Below are 15,229 nucleotides of genomic sequence, written 5' to 3' on the forward strand. Positions count from 1 at the left end.
GATGTGTCAATATAGGTTCATCTTTGGTAACAAATGTATCATTCTGGTGAGTAATGTTGATAATAGGGAAGGAGGCAATGCCTGTGTGGGCAGGGGTATATGGGAAATCTCCATATCTTCCTCTAGATTTTGTTGTGCCTAAAACCGATCTAAAAACACAAAGTGATTAAAATAAAAAAAGGTTTCTGTGAAAGGAATACCATCCTTATCGTTATGAAAACAAGTTGGCTGAACATCTCTCACTTTAAGCAGAACTCTAAAGTCAATGGAATAATTTCAAATCTTCCTCATGCTAAAATTATTCAGAGAGGGAAAAACAGATAATTTTAAAGTTACTCTGCCATCTAAATAGTCACAAACTGACTCTGTGTTATAAGGGAAAGTTCATGTTACTTGTTAACAAACGTTAACCATTTATTCTGCAATGCATTTATATTTACATTACACTTATAATACATTGATGTATAACTCTATAAACGCAATTTTCAAATATATAATATTAGATATCTTTTTTTTAGCTGAAAAAAATTTTTTAAGTTTATTCATTTATTTTGAGAGAGACAGAGACAGCATGAGTGGGGGAGGGGCATAAAGCAAGGGAGTCAGAGAATCCCAAGCAGGTTTCACACTATCAGCATGGAGCCCTACACAGGGCTTGAACCCATGAAACTGTGAGATCATGACCTGAGCCGAAACCAAGAGTTGGACACTTAACCAACTGAACCACCCAGGTGTCCCTTAAATGTCTATTTTTGTACCAGGAAGACCAAGAAATTGATTTGAAATAAAAGTGTAATGGGTGCAAAAGGGCACCAGGGTGGCTCAGTAGGTTGAACATCGACTCTTCATTTTGGTTCAGGTCATGATGTCACAGTTGGTGACAGATCAAGCCCCGAATTGGGCTCTGTGCTGACAGTGAGGAGCCTGCTTGGAATTCTTTCTCTCTCCCTCTCTCTCTCTCTTTCCCTCTCTCTCTGCCCCTCCCCGACATACATGTGTGGGCTCTCTCTCTCTCAAAAGAAATAAACATGAAAAAAAAAAAGTGTAATGGGTATGTGTGTTCTTCTCCAGACATCTAACCTATAAAGGTGAATCTTCAAAGTGGTCAGGGCTCATCTCAGATCAGTGGAAATGAGCAATGAGGTAGATTTCCAAGAAATGTGGACTAAGCAAATGGTTGTTGTACTGATACTTTATTTCCTACTCTAAATAATATTTAAGAATCCTTAGCTCCTGGGAAACCTGGGTGGCTCAGTTGTTTAAGCATCTGACTCTGGATTTCGGCCCAGGTCATGATCCCAGTGTGGTGGGATGAAGCCCCATGTAAGGCTCAGCGCTGGGCGTGGAGCCTGCTTAAGATTCTCTTTCTTCCTCTCTCTCTCTCTCTGCTCCTGGCTCTCTGTCTCTCTCACACACACATAAAGATATAGATAAGAATCCGTAGTTCCTCCTCACACTAGTGTCAGATATCCTTTTTTGATATTTTGTTCATACAAAATGGTTTGAAGCTGTTCATGAAAATTGTGGTATTTGAAAATCTTTGCCAAGAACTTTGGAATCTTGATTAAGAAGTTCACAAAAGCAAAGGCTCATGGGAAATGTGTGATTCTGTAACAAAGTCAACTCATTATGATACCTATTACTTTATTTTACCAAATAGCTAAACTTTAAATGTATCTACCCTTTGTTTACATTTATGATTTTTCAGAATAAATCAACTAATTTGAAGAATTTATAAGAAAATAGAATCTGGAAAAGGATCAAGGCATTTCTTGAATATCATTAAGTATTTTCAATTATATTTTATAAACCAGGAATCATAGAAAACTTTTGCCCATTTTTTTAAAGGGTGATGAATGAAAGACATCGACTGTTTAGAAGGCTATCATGATTCTTTTGTGTAAGACAATGGGAGTTTGTGAGGAGGGCCAGCCTTGAATAAGGATAGAAGCAGTGGGAGAAAAAGCCAGGAATCTGAATAACAATATCATGGGAGTTTGGCTATTTTGAAGGAAAAGAGTCAAGACTAGCTCTACAATTCAGAACATAGGAAACTAGGTAATTATTTACAAACACCAGCTTAACTATTGAGTTAAGTGAGGGGGCAAAATAAAGAAAATTTTAGATTTCTCTAAACTCAGAAAGTTGATTACCCATGCTCTTGGATATTAAAAAAAATTGCTAAAAAGTTCTTAGCAAGATAAAAACAACACTGCAACGATACCAATGGCATTTCTATAAATGTTAATTTGTTTAATACTCATAGCAAATCTGTAAGATAGGTACTACTGTTATTTCCAACAATCAGGGAAACTAAGCCACAGAGATTTGTCCAGGATCACACAGCTTTCCAGAGCAGTATGGTTCCCGAGTCCCGAGATTACAATGCTATTATTGAATAAGAAAAGGGCATTATTTAAAAAAATTTAAAAATGTTTATTTTTGAGACACACACACAGAGAGAGAGAGAGAGAGAGAGAGAGAGACAGAGAGAGAGAGAGAGAGACAGAGACAGCATGAGCAGGGGAAGGGCAGAGAAATAGGAGAAATAGGGAGACACAGACTCTGGAGCAGGCTCCAGGCTCTGAGCTGTCAGCACAAAGCTTGATGTGGGCCTCAAACCCACAAACTGTGAGATTATGACCTGAGCCGAAGTTGGACGTCCAACCCACTGAGCCACCCAGGTGCCCCCCAAATGTTTTATTTTAAATGTTTAAATTTTGAGCTGGAGCTTCCTGGCAAGTAAGCTGAACACGAGGAATCTTAGTTAAGGAAAAATCAGAAACAGTAATTTTGGGAGACTTAAAATTTTTTTTTAAAGATTATTTATTTTGAGAGAGAGAGAACAGGGGAGGGGCAGAGAGAGGGAGAGAGAATCCCAAGCAGGCCCCCGTGCCATCAGTGCAGAGCCAGCCCCTATGTGGGGCTCAAACCCACAAACCGTGAGATCATGACCTGAGCTGAAGTCAAGAGTGGGCCTCTTAACCTACAGAGCCATCCAGGCACCCCTATTTTGGGAGACTTCCTAAGTGAAAGAATATAGTGGAGAAGAACAGAGAGCTAGGAGTTGAATTATTGGATGGAAGAAAGAGGAGGAGCTAGCAAAGGAATAAGACCAGTAAACCAGGTGGGTTGTAGATAATAGGAATTGTCTTACAATAAAGGGAAATAGGGCTTTAAAGAGAGGATAGGGATTGGAATGCCAAGAAAATGAGGAATGAAAGAATGGCTGGAAATTAGAACTGTTGACCTTAAAGTGTAATTTCATTTTGCTGTTATAAAGTCTGATTAATACACGCTAAGGAATAAAGTGTAAATGGAGGTGGTGATTACACCCTGTCAGAAATATGACAGTGAAAGGAAGGTTGATAGTATCGTTACTCAAGAGAATAGTAGCACTGAAATTTTAAAAAGACAATGGAAACTGTGTGTTGAAAAGCAGAAAATAAACTGACGGATAAGGACATGAAGATACAAGACCTTAAGAAAGCAGTGGTGGAAGGAAGTGGGAAGGGATGGCATTCAAAGTCCAGGGAGGACTGGCTTTGGAGAGAAGGGGAGAACAGGCTAATTTGATGAGAATTTTTGAGATCATAAACAGAATGTGACTACAGATATTTTAAGATGGAAAGAATATCAAACCAGAATTGGGAATTCTAGAGCTTAGATTCCAGGAAACTAAATGAAGCTACCTATTAGTATGGATTGGGACTGGAACCTTTAATAAGGAAAGCTGTAAAGCCTTTGAGGAAAATATGAGAAGTCAACCAGAGATTAGTTAAAAAAAAAAAAATTATAGATGGGAGGCCAGTCACGAATTCATACCCGACTAGGTCGACTGTGACTTCCTCCAGTGAAACAGCCATACACTTTGTGACCTTTGGGAAAGAAACAGGGAATAGGGTAATTTATTGGAAATTGGGTCTGAAGACTAAAGGATTTGAGGGATTCTAAGGCAATATTAAAACAGAGCTGGCTCTAGCAATAAAGAATTGTCATGAATGGGGCTGCTGACCAGGTAGATTAAGGATTCACTTTTGTATTGAAAAGTTGTGAGCAGGTGAAATGTAGGAGCCACTGCCACAGAAAGGCGGGTAGAAGAGGCGACGTTCAAGGACATATTTTGGTTACATTTCACGTTAGTCAATACGTTCATTTCAGAGCCACTGAGAGTTGTCCTACGCTGTGGGAAGAGAACTCTCAAAGCTGAGGCTGTATTTTCCCAGTGCAGCTACATTCCTTTTTCACTAACTAGCCAATGCTGCCGCCTTATGCAAAGCCGGCACTACGGAGAGGATCTGCTTTACAGAGGCAGGGACGACGCCAATCGGCCTGGGGCAGGCACTGTAGCGTCTAGGTCGGCATGGGAGGGCCTAAACAGTTCTCGAAACCTTTTCAACCTCGCTCGCAAAACCGTCTTCCCAACAGTCAACAAAAGGTAGCTAATACAATGCTAAGCTCAGAGGCCCTCGTTAGACCCAGGAGAGTTGGATGAAGAGCTTGGCACCTTCACTCCCTCCTATTTCCGCAGAGCGCTTCCCGGACGTGGGGTGGAGGCAGCACAAGTCAGACGAGGCTGCAGGGAAGCGCCAGTCTCGCGACCTGGGGAGGGGCTTCAGTGAACCGGCCGGGGGCGGGCCTCCCTCCCAGGTCTCGGAAAAGCTCCGAAAATGGCGGGCGGCAACTCGGCTAGCAGGGCGCGCAGGCGCCACCGTGGCCGTCTTTCTGCCAGCCTCAGGCGGCCCAAGAACCGTCCACAACGCCCTCACCAAGAGGTATCCGCCGATTGCGATTGGCTGAGCTAGGCTACGGCTCCTTGTGGGGGCGGGGTCTCCACGCAGCGGCCACGTTTCCCGCCCCGCTGGTGCGCGTGCGCGCAATCCCCACAGGAAAGCGTTTGCGCGCGTTCCCGCTGCGGTCCCCAGCTCGCGCCTCAGCTCCCTCCCCTTTCCGGGCAGGCCCGTCCCGTCAGCTAGGCAGTAAGCGCCGCGGCCAGCAGAGGGCGGTCCGGACCCAAGTCTGCAGCGGCGCCATTGGCGTGTGGAAAATGCCACCAGATGGCGGGTTAGGATTGCAGCTCCGTTGAAGGCGCGGCCCCCGCTCCCGAACCCCCGGCGACCACCCCGTAACAACCCCCCCACATCGGGAATAACACACCGGAGACTTTTGGGGGGAAACTAGGTCGACGGCCGGCGGCGCCCGGATGGGCAGCTGAGGTGAGTGCGGGCGGCGGCGACGGCGGCGGGGGGCGGGAAAGGGGGAATGCGGCGGCAGCGGCGCGGGGGCTGGAAGCGCGGATCCAAGATGGAGGCCGGGCGAGAGCGAGAGAGCGAGAGAGCGCGAGCGAGGAGCGGGCGGGCGGGCCGGGCGCGGGCCCCGCGCGGGGGAGGGAGGCCGCGTGGGCCTGTGCGGGGCGCGGCGGTCGCTGGCCGTCCGGGCGCCCAGGGGGCGGCTGTGGGCGCGGCGGGCACCCCAGAGCCCTCGTCCCTCCCCACCCCTCCCGCGGGCCTGAAAATCGTGCCCCCGCCCGCTCGGGCACTACAGCGACGGGCGCGGGAGCCTTTGTGGCGCGCTCGGGCCCGCCGCCAAGCCCGCCCTCCGCCCTCCGCCCCCCCCCGCCCGGACTCTCGGGACTCGCCCGCGCCCGGCGGGGCCGGGCCGAGGCGGGCTGGTGCGAATGCCTTTCGCCGCCCGCCGCCCTGCGTTTCTGCGGTGTTTTAGCGGCGGCGTCGTCACATGACAACAAGCTCGCCTCAGCGGAGGGGCCTGGGGGTCGCTCGGCGTGGCGGCCGGCCGGGGCCTCTTCTTGGTGGGGTGGGGCAGGGGGCTTGCGACTGGGGGAGAGGGGGCTTCGAAGCCATGCTTTCCCGCTATTTGCCCTCCCCGCCCCCGACGGAGGCCTCACTGTAAAACGTGTCCAGACCGGAGCACTGCCCCGCTAGTTTGCCAATTCCCCGGGAGAAGAGGCCAATAAAAGTTGTTTTCCCTCCTTTCTCGGGGTGGGGGCGGGGTGAAGAGCTGGGAAACTGGAGTGCCTGGAGTTGGACCTGGGCCTCGATTGGAGTGTCTGAACTGGGTGCTTCTTGTGTGCTCTAGGGACTTAAAAATTTTTCAGGTCTTAGGATTGTCACGTCACCCTTTCTACCCACATTTGAAATGTTATCGATTCTCTTCACATTGCAGAGAATCGTGCCCGGGGCGTATAAATCATGGGATGGTTTTGGAAGCTTATAGACTCAAAACAATGCTGTTTGTATGTGACGGTAGCGAATTATTTGCTGTTAAAGTTCTTGTTAAGGTGATGAATATAGTTTATTCTTTCGCGTGGTCGTGACTAGAAAGGACTATATTTTTCATCTTCCTAGGAAATACAGTGTTTGTGAAAGTATTTGAATTAGTATAAAGAAAGTTGTGTGATTTGTAACTTGTGGGATTTGAATACGACTCTACCTTTTAGTTTTCCATGTGTGTTTTAAGAAAATTGCAAATTTTTATGGTGAAATATACACAACAGTGAAATAAAAGGACTTATTTATTGTACGAAATATTGTGCCATGTTCTCATATTTACAGTGATGATTTCAGATTTAAAAAATTGCACAAGGGGAGAAATACTGAAAGATATGGAAAGGGTGTCTACTTGCTTTTGATTTTTGTGAACACATAACACTGATTGTTTGCTTTCTAAATAAAGTTCTGGGAAACCTACAGGTGTTTTGCTAATTTTTTTCTTCACATTTATAATAAATGTATTTTAAATTTATTCAAGCAGTTTACCGATGGTCATTTTTACAACCAGACTACTTTTGAGTGGAAATTTCTCAGTATCCACTTTAGTTTTGATGTTCTGACAAAGCTGAGTTACTGAAATAGATGTGAAAGTTGGGAAATTATGTTACTAGGATTGCTTCCTTTGAAGACAGTAATAAAATTAACTGTTGATTTCAATGGCGTTTTTAAAGCTTTAAGAGGGCTGTGGTGTAGGGGAAAGAGCTCTGGAAGTTACTTTAAACATTTCCCAGGTTTATTGTCTTTGGGATATCACTCTCTGAGCCTTACTTTTCTCATCACTAAAATGGAAGATTATAAAGTATATGGTAGTTTTTTTTTTTATTTAAAAAAAAAATTTTTTTTTTTTTAACGTTTATTTTATTTTTGGGACAGAGAGAGACAAAGCATGAACGGGGGAGGGGCAGAGAGAGAGGGAGACACAGAATCAGAAACAGGCTCCAGGCTCTGAGCCATCAGCCCAGAGCCCGACGCGGGGCTCGAACTCACGGACCGCGAGATGGTGACCTGGCTGAAGTCGGACGCTTAACCGACTGCGCCACCCAGGCGCCCCAAAGTATATGGTAGTTTAACAAAGCTTAAACATTTTATACAATTTTAGCTTTTCCCTTTGATTCTGGATCTGTGTATCTTCATAATCAGTGCAGTTACATATAGTGTACTGGGGAAAAAGATACATCTTTTTTTTGCAGCATGGGTGCATGGGTACAAGAGCACCTGGCTCCAGGCATCAGTCACAATGGGTCTTACTGGCTCAGTGCAGTCTTTATTGCTTGTGGGTGTAGTTTTGGTCCCATCAGGGGATGCTTTGCCTTTTGGGTGTTTTGCCTCATTTAAGAGAGGAGCTGGAAAGAGGAGTTAATCAGTTAGAAAGTACAGACTGATGTCAAAATGGAGGTAGTTGGAAGTTCTTTTCTTCGATTTTTCCCCTTTTTTCTTTGCTGCTTAATCCTATAGTAAAGGAGTATGTTCATTTTCATCCTTTCTTTGTTTTCTTTTCTTTTTTTTTTTTTTTTAGTTTTTAACATTTGTTCATTTTTGCCAGCGCGAGCGGGGAGGGGCAGAGAGAGAGGGAGACACAGAATCTGAAGCAGGCTCCAGGCTCTGAACTGTCAGCACAGAGCCCGACACGGAGCTCAAACCCATGAACAGTGAGATCATGACTGGAGCGGAAGTTGGGCACTCAACCAACTGAGCCACCCAGGTGCCCCGGAGTATGTTCATTTTCTTTTGACCTTTAGACTCCCCTTTAAGACCCCTTTTTAAAGCTCATCTCCTTAGGCCAGACCCACCCAAGATAATTTCCTTTTTGGCACACTCAACTGATTAGGGACCTTAAATACATATGCAAAATCTGTTTGCCATGTAACCACCACTGGAATGATACCCCATTATGTTTACAGGTCCCCTACACTCAAAGGGAAGGTAATTTATAGGATGTGGGTCATTGAGGGTTCTTAGAATTTTGCCTGCCATTGGGAAAGGGGTATCTTTATGTTTGCGTCTTTAGAATCCAGACATATAAGGAGAGCACAGAGGGAAAGCAATAACCCACTTGATAAATTTACTCATACTTACTTGTCTTTAAACCTTTTACTTTCCCATTATTTCCTCATACCTCATTTTAAGTGCCTTCCTCTATAAAAATATTTTATTGCATTTAAAGGAAATTAAAAACTAGAATTAAAAAACTTCGGGTAATAAGGCAATAGGAAATTAATTATCATTATTCCTTCATACCTATTGTTTTACCCATTTTAGAGATAAGATTGAATCTAATAAGGTAAGAGATTTTAATGCTTGAGCCATTAAGTGACAGGTAGATTCACATACTGATTGCAGCAGGCAATTGCTGTGGCTTGATTGGTCTGCAGATTGTAAAGAAGTTGTTCTTACGAAAATAGTTATTTGTAAGGGTCAGAGATCTTGTTGGTGGAACAAAGAAGGTAGCAGAAGGTGGTATGTGGGATGGTTTGAGTCCAAGAAGCAAAATATTTTCAAGAGGAGGCAATTAGGAGAGTTATAGTTAAGGATATCAAGCTTTAAAGAATATATAAAGAATTTAAAGAATATAGGTCTTCAATATAAAGAGTAAAATTGTTAGGGGGATACAATTTGATTTCTTAATAGAGAGGTGATATAATAGGGGCTTGGTAAATCTTTGTTAGCCGAATAAGCATATAAATTTTTAGAATTAAGGTATTTCTACCTAAAGCAGGAAGTAGAGACCTAAAAGAATATTCTTACTTAAGCCCCAGGATGAGATGAATCTTGAGATGGGAATTAGGGGAATGCCTGCAGAGAAGGAGGGGTTAGCTTTCTGTCATTTCAATAGTTAAGAGGATAGGATTCTAGCTTCCTACCTTAGTGCTGAGAGAAACCCTGTTTTATTGAGAAATGTGATTCTTTTAAAGTGAGCTTTAAGTAGGTCATAGACCAGTTGGTTTTATAGAATCTTTTCTCCATATAATTCATCCCTTATTGCTTCCCTTAGGTTTTTCCTCCTCCTCTTTTAATTCTGTTTTTGCCAGTTTGTGCTTGAAGGACATCTTAAATCCTACTTTTTTTTTATAAAATACATTCCTTTGTGCTATGGGCAGAAAGGGTGCCCTATTAAGTTGCCCAAATATCTCATAGAGTTTTGCTATAATTAAACAGCTACAGTAATAGCTTTTAACTTGCTAGAAGCTCACAGGTAACAAAAATTTTACGTTGTGACCCAATACAAACACACACACACACACAGGAAATAAAAGTTTCATGAAATAGTATTTAGCCTTTGTGTAGTGCTCTCAGATATTTTCAGATTTTGTTTTTTAAATAAAGAATGTTGGTTGCATCTCACCTAAGTGATATCGTGACTTTGAACTGGAGAGCAGTGAATTATACCTTGGTAATCAGGAGGGTGCCAAGTAAAACCATAAGAGGAAACCATTTTGCTTCTGTCAAATTGGCAAACATTAAACATTCTGATAATATCAAGTGTTGGTGAGAATGTGAAGAAATTATACTCCTGCTTTTGGCAGTGGTATAAATTGACACAGTTATTTTGCAGAAGAATTTGTTTTATCCTTGATTTCTAGGATAATTTTCACTTGGTCGGAGTATTTCATGTTTCATATTTAATGTTTTGTTTAGGGGTTTGGAGATATTCATAAGGGATATTGCTTTGTAGTTTTCTTTGGTGGTAATGTCTTTGTCAGGTTTCAGTATATGGTTATGATGGCCTCATAAAATAGGTCTGTTTACTGAAATAATTTGTCTAGCATTGATATTCATTCTGAATTGAGTGTTTACTAGAATTCACCAATGGTACCACCTAGATACGAATTTTTTTTGTTGGGGGTGGGGGGGAAGGTTTTTGATAACATTCAAACTTAGTTTTGTTAGTAGACATGGCTGTTTAGATTTTTTTTCATCATGTCAGTTTTGATAGATTGTATTTAAACGACATTTGTTCATCTCATTTGATTTATTGATATAAATTGTTTACAAGATTCCCTTGTTATCCTTCTAATGTCTGTAGGATCTGTAGTGGTATCTTCTCTTTAATTTCTGGTGGTGTATGTTCTTTCTTTTTTTCTTAACCAGTTTTCATTCTTGGTTTACCAGTATTACTGTCTTTTCAGGTAATAACATTGCTACTTTTCTCCATTCATCTTCTCTATCTCATTTTTTTCTTTTCCTTATAATTTTTTTCTTCTACATATTTGCTCTTTTTTCTCTAGTTTCTTTTTAAAATATTTATTTTGGGGGGGGAAGATGGGTGAGGGGTAAAGAGAGGGAGAGAGAGAATCCCAAGCAGGCTCCATGTTCAGTGCAGAGCCTGATGACAGGCTCAGTCCCACGAACTGTGAGATCATGACCTGAGCTGAAATCGAGAGTCAGCTGCTCAACAGACTGCTCCACCCAAGTGCCCCATCTCTTTTTTCTAGCTTCTTAAAGTGGAACCTTAGGTCATACATTTTGGACATTTCTTGTTTTCTTTCCTTCCTCCCTTCCTCCCTTTTTCTTTTTAATGTTTATTTTGAGGAAGAAAGAGAGTGTGAGTGGGGGGAGGGAAGAGAGAGGCAGGCACAGAATCTGAAACAGGCTGTAGGCTCTGAGCTGTCTGCACAGAGCTTTACGCTTGAACTCATGAACTGTGAGACCATGACCTGAGCTGAAGTCTGACACTTAACTGATTGAACCACCCAGGTGCTCCATAGACATTTCTTGTTTTCTAATATGAACATTGAAAACTATCGATTTTTCTATAAACACTGCTGTATTCCGCAGATTTTGATATGTTGTATTTTTGTTACTCAGCTTGAAATAGTTTATTTGCTTTGTAATTTCTTTGATATGTGGATTACTTAAAAATGTGTTCAATTTTCAAACATTTGGGATGATTTTAGAGATCTTGTTATTGATTTCTAACTTAATTTCATTTTGAGGTCAGAGAATATACTGTATGATTTTAATTCCTTTAAATTTATTGAACCTTGTTTCATGGTCTGTCTTGGTAAATGTATCTTTCACACTTGAAAACAATGTGTATTCTGCAGTTGTTGAGTGTAGTATTCTGTAAATATCAATTAGATTAAGGTGTAGCATTTTCAAGTCATTTGTGTATTTGCTGCTATTTTTGTTTGTTTTTTAATTTTGGCGGGGCGCCTGGGTGGCGCAGTTAAGCGTCCGACTTCAGCCAGGTCACCATCTCGCGGTCCGTGAGTTCGAGCCCCGCGTCAGGCTCTGGGCTGATGGCTCAGAGCCTGGAGCCTGTTTCTGATTCTGTGTCTCCCTCTCTCTCTGCCCCTCCCCCGTTCATGCTCTGTCTCTCTCTGTCCCAAAATAAATAAATAAACGTTGAAAAAAAAAAATTAATTTTGGAGCGAGGTCTAGTTCTTTTAGTTGCTGAGAGGGAGGTTAAAATATACAACTATGACTTTAGTCATAATTGCCTATTTCTTACAGTTATCTATTTCTCCTTTAATTTTGTCAATTTTTGTTTTATGTATTTTGAAACTCTGTTTTTAGGCACATACAGTTTATAATATGTCTTCCTGATAATTGATCTTTTTACTATTAAGAAATACTTTTCTTTATCCCTGGTAATACTTTTCAGGTCTACTTTATGTGATATTAATATAGCCACTTCAACTTTCTCGAGCTTACTCTTTTCATTGTATATCTTTTTTACTGATTTACTTAAAAAACCTTTTTTCTTTGTATTTTACATATACCTCTTGAAGGCAGCATGTAGTTGTTTTGCTTTTTTCTTCTTTCTGATAATATGGAAGTGGAATCTTTCACTTACAATAGACATTGATTATGTGGTAATGTCATGAATGGTGAAAGGCCTGAGATTTTACCCTACTTGAAGGCTAACAAGTTAACCTGCCACAGTTTTTTTTTTTTAAATTTTTTTTTCAACGTTTTTATTTATTTTTGGGACAGAGAGAGACAGAGCATGAACGGGGGAGGGGCAGAGAGAGAGGGAGACACAGAATCGGAAACAGGCTCCAGGCTCCGAGCCATCAGCCCAGAGCCTGACGCGGGGCTCGAACTCCCGGACCGCGAGATCGTGACCTGGCTGAAGTCGGACGCTTAACCGACTGCGCCACCCAGGCGCCCCTAACCTGCCACAGTTTAATGGATGCTGGTAGGAGCCATGGGGCTCCTTGATCAGAGGTAAAGAACAATGCATTACAGCAATACCATTAGTGGTTAAGTGGCAGTGTTTATAAAGCACAGTATCCTGTGTAGTGTTGTATACTAATTTTTCCAAGTCCATACAGCTAGTTAATGACAGAATCAGCATTTGCATCAGATCTCTGAGCCCCAGTTTTTATGCACTATGGTAGTGTTAAGATCTGTATATGCAGTGGGGAAACTTGAATCCTTATGATAAATGGTAAGCATGCTTCCCATTTTCTTTGAAGGAGATGCTGTTTGTCTTTCCAAGATTGTTCACTATACTAATATTCTTGAAAAGATTGGGACATGGGCATTCAGTGCCTCTGTTTTGAAGATATGCAGAAAAGTGAGAGACCCATGGAGGATTGTCTCCCAAAACTGCCCAGTGAATTTTCTTAGTTTTCCCTATGTTATTTGTGATTTAGTTTTCCTTATATTTCTCATATGGCTACAACCTAGCCTTTCAGCTCTATCTCTGTACTATGCTTCTCTTTGAGTTTTTGCTTTCCGCAAATTGGATTAACATACCTGTATCCTAGCCTATCTTCCCATCTTTGTTCTGTTTTATATGTGTATTGAGCATTTACTATGTATCAATAAATGTTTTGCAGTAAGCTGATGAGGTAGTTACTGTTATATTATCCATTTTATAGGTTAGATTAAATTTAATATTAATTAGATTAAACTTCCCAAGTTTGTGATGGGAGAGGGGCACAATGTAAAGAAATCTTTGGAGTATTGTTTGTTGACCTTAGTAGGGGGTATATGGGGTGTTTGCTTATAAAGCAAACAGTTCTTTAAACTGTTATTGAGATTTTATGTATTGTGCTGCATAATTGATACAGCTCACAAAGAAAAAAATAAAAAGTAAATACTGAGTTGTAGTATCTGTCTGTGTAAAATCTTTCCTGATAACTTCACCAGCACTTATCATCCTCTATATATTTTCATTTGTTCCAGTTGTTTTATTGCATTTATTGTTGGCATCACAAGATTTGATAAGTGGTAGTCTTCGTGAGGCACAGTATCCTGTGTAGTATTGTACATTGATTGTCCCAAGGCTGTACAGCTAATAAATGATACAGCCAGTATTTAAGCCAGCCCAGGCTTACTTTCTGAATCCAGACTCTAAATCTCTTAAAAGGTCATTTTTCTCTCAGCCTCATTTCTGCATGTTGAAATCCTTTGCATTTTGAAGTTTATTTTATAGAGATTTAGTTTTCTTCCCTGTTCCACCATATAATGGTTGTGTGGTCTTGGGTGGAACATTTAATTTCTGGAGGTCTTCGTTGTCTTACCTCTATGATGGGAATCCAATTAAGATTTTTTTCAATAAATATTTTTGAGGGTCGACTCCATGATGAGTAGTGAGTATATAAAGTTCATGAATACATAGGTTTTGCTCTTAAGTTTCTGTTCTATTAGGAGAGATTAAAAACTAAAACAAAAACCCCAAAGCAGTAAAAGAAACCAACAGGAATAATACATGAAATGTTGTGGAGGGGGTTAGGTTCAAGATACTTTGGAAGCATAAAATGCAGAATTATGGGGAGCTGGCTCCCCCCCCGAAATAGTAAATGGAAGCCACAAACAAGAGTCAGAAGAGTTTTTCAGCAGAGTCCCTTTCTTTTCTATTCATGGTGACATTAATAATTAAATATTACTGGTACTGTTTTTAGACTCTCTGACAAAATTTCTCTTCTAATTGTTGAATTGGTTTAAAGGTCCAGGTAGAGATTTGAGAGATCATTGCCTATCTTCTCAATCTTAGAGAGGCAGACAGAATGGGCTTTATACATAGTCAAGCATGAACATGACCTGGTTGTCTCTTTTGAGGTACCTGATTCCCTCTTACTCTCAGAGCTCTGTTGACCCTGATTATATCAGGTTATTATTTTTTCTGTCTCACGTATAACACTGAGAGGTAGGCGTCCTCTGTTCTCTAGTAGAGATAGTATAAAGTAGCAAATGTGCAGAAATTTTTATGACATAATGCAGGATATAAAAGCTAAAAATATCTTAAGTTGTGTTCTACTTTATTATTAGAGCTTAAATTCCATTTTGGGAGGAAAATGGATTTCTGTGTGTCTTACATTGTTAGGGATAGTCAAAAAGTTTGTATGTTTACAGGTGAAGGAAGCACTATCCCATGATAAATGGCCAAGAAAGCCATTGTCTAAGAGAATTGCTAGCACCTGAGTCACACTGCCTGTATTAAAATCTTTTTTTTTTTAATGCTTAATTATTTATTTTGAGAGAGAGAGAGCATGTGCACAAGCAGGGGACAGGCAGAGAGGGAGAGAGAGAATCCCAAGCAGGCTACACACTGTCCATGCAAAGCCCAGCAAGGGGCTTGATTTCACAAACTGCTAAGTCATGACCTCAGCTGAAATCAGGAGTCTGACGGAACCACCCAGGCACCCCACCTCTGTTAAATTGTAATGCAGTCCTTTCCTAGGTATGTAAACTTGATGAGTTCTTTAACTTCTCTAACCCTCAGTTTTCTCATCTCTAAAACGGGAATAAAAGCATACCTCTGGAGGCACCTGGGGGCTCAGTGGGTGAAGTTGTGCGACTTCACCTCAGTCATGATCTCACAGCTAGTGACTTCCAGCCCTGTGTCAGGCTCTGTGCTGACAGCTCAGAGCCTGGAGCCTTCTATGAATTCTGTGTCTCTGTCTCTTTCTGTCCCTTTCCTGCTCGTGCTCTGTCTCTCTCTCAAAAATAAGTATTTAAAAAAAAACAAAACCCGAAACATACCT

At 41.6% G+C, this 15,229-nt stretch overlaps 1 protein-coding gene across 1 annotated transcript in view; it reads left to right on the plus strand.

Annotated features, from left to right (window-relative positions):
* Window positions 1–4,979: 4,979 nt before the first annotated feature.
* Window positions 4,980–15,229, plus strand: part of STAG1 (stromal antigen 1) — a 401,516-nt gene continuing 391,266 nt past the window's right edge. Inside the window, exon 1 of the mRNA XM_045503549.1 lies at window positions 4,980–5,216. The gene's annotated coding sequence lies outside the window, so the exon portion shown is untranslated. The remainder of the gene's footprint in view (window positions 5,217–15,229) is intronic.

The sequence above is a fragment of the Leopardus geoffroyi genome, chromosome C2, assembly GCF_018350155.1.
Source record: "Leopardus geoffroyi isolate Oge1 chromosome C2, O.geoffroyi_Oge1_pat1.0, whole genome shotgun sequence".
Lineage (NCBI taxonomy): Eukaryota > Metazoa > Chordata > Mammalia > Carnivora > Felidae > Leopardus > Leopardus geoffroyi.